Here is a 1,320-nt window from a genome sequence, read left to right as displayed (position 1 = left end):
TGGCTCATGATCAAACAGTGGTTTACGGAGCGGTAGACTGGCTTTGCAAACGAAAAACAAAAAAAACGGAGCATTCTATGAACGGAATGACTTATTTAAAATATCGCTTGGTGAATTTGATCGTGGGAAGCCAAAATCGTGATCATGAATAAAATTTGATTAAATGTGCAGCCCTATCAGGTTCCATCAGGATACTTCGGTCCGTTTACTTTTGAGTTTAAAGAGGCACAAATGATTGTGTCTGCTATCATTTTTTAATCCCTTTGATTTGAAGCTGTCCCAGAAAAAGGCAATTTTTGGTTCTAATTGTATAAGCATATTGATTTTTATTGATTTGTTTTGGTGTTTCTGTCAATTGCTCGAGGCCACTACTGTATAAAACACACCTGTGTGATAGTGTGCAAGTTTGCTGCAGGTCTGTTTCTGTAAAATGCCTAACAGACAAATGCCTAGTGTAGCTCTGAAACGATCTGCGTAGAGATGAAAGAATTAGTTGATTAAGTAATTAGTTGAATGACAGAAAATTAAAGGTGCCAAGTGGAATTTTCTAGAAGCTTCTGTTTACATACACTGTTTCTCAGCTACACATTGTGTGTATCCTTGAGGTCTGTGTTTTTTGGTCTATACCAACTCCTGGAGGAAACATCTGGCTGTTTAGCTGCGGAACACCTCTAAACGTGGCTGACTGTTGTTTTCGACAAAGGCAAAAACCACCTCAAGCAAGGGTAAAAACCTTTTTTTGCGCAATTGACTTTGCCGTTTCAAAACCAGCTTTTCTAATGTGATACTTTAAAATGTGCATAAAAATATGGAAACACCGCTATTGTCACATTGTTTTCGCTTTGCCATTCGACAATACATTGTCGCCACTAAAGGGATTTTCGACTTTTCATTGTCTTCTGTCAATCATTTGACTAATCAAGAAAAGAATTAGTAGATCAATCAATAACAAAATTATTTGTATGTTGCAGCTTTTCCTGTTACCTGATTCTTCTTAAAGGTTGTGTCATTTGCCATGCCTTTTTTCAATTATCTTTCATCCAAAATCATCAATACCTGCAGATGAATCTTCCAGCCAACATTGATATTGTCTGTTTAGAGCCCCTCTCTGACTCTAACATTTCCGGTGCTGTCTTTAATAAGCTCTGCATCTTTGTGAGAGCACAAAGCTCAGTAAATATATTGACTTTAATGCAATGTGTGGAAGTCAATATACCTATACTGCAGTTTCCTGGCAGTAGTGTCTGCTGAACTGAACATCCTCTATTACACCCATTAGAAAAAGATGTTAGCTACATAAAGACAAGAGTACAGATTTAC

General features: G+C 37.2%; 1 long non-coding RNA gene across 1 annotated transcript in view; it reads right to left on the bottom strand.

The window, feature by feature from the left end:
- The window catches only part of LOC116697107 (uncharacterized), an 18,181-nt gene that overhangs the window by 6,656 nt on the left and 10,205 nt on the right, over nt 1–1,320 (bottom strand). The window contains exon 2 of the long non-coding RNA XR_004333920.1: nt 1,166–1,169. This is a non-coding gene — a long non-coding RNA (uncharacterized LOC116697107). The remainder of the gene's footprint in view (nt 1–1,165; nt 1,170–1,320) is intronic.

This window comes from Etheostoma spectabile, chromosome 2 (genome assembly GCF_008692095.1).
Source record: "Etheostoma spectabile isolate EspeVRDwgs_2016 chromosome 2, UIUC_Espe_1.0, whole genome shotgun sequence".
NCBI lineage: Eukaryota > Metazoa > Chordata > Actinopteri > Perciformes > Percidae > Etheostoma > Etheostoma spectabile.
The sequence above is the reverse complement of the archived record's forward strand: the minus strand, read 5'-3'. Positions and strand labels throughout refer to the sequence as shown.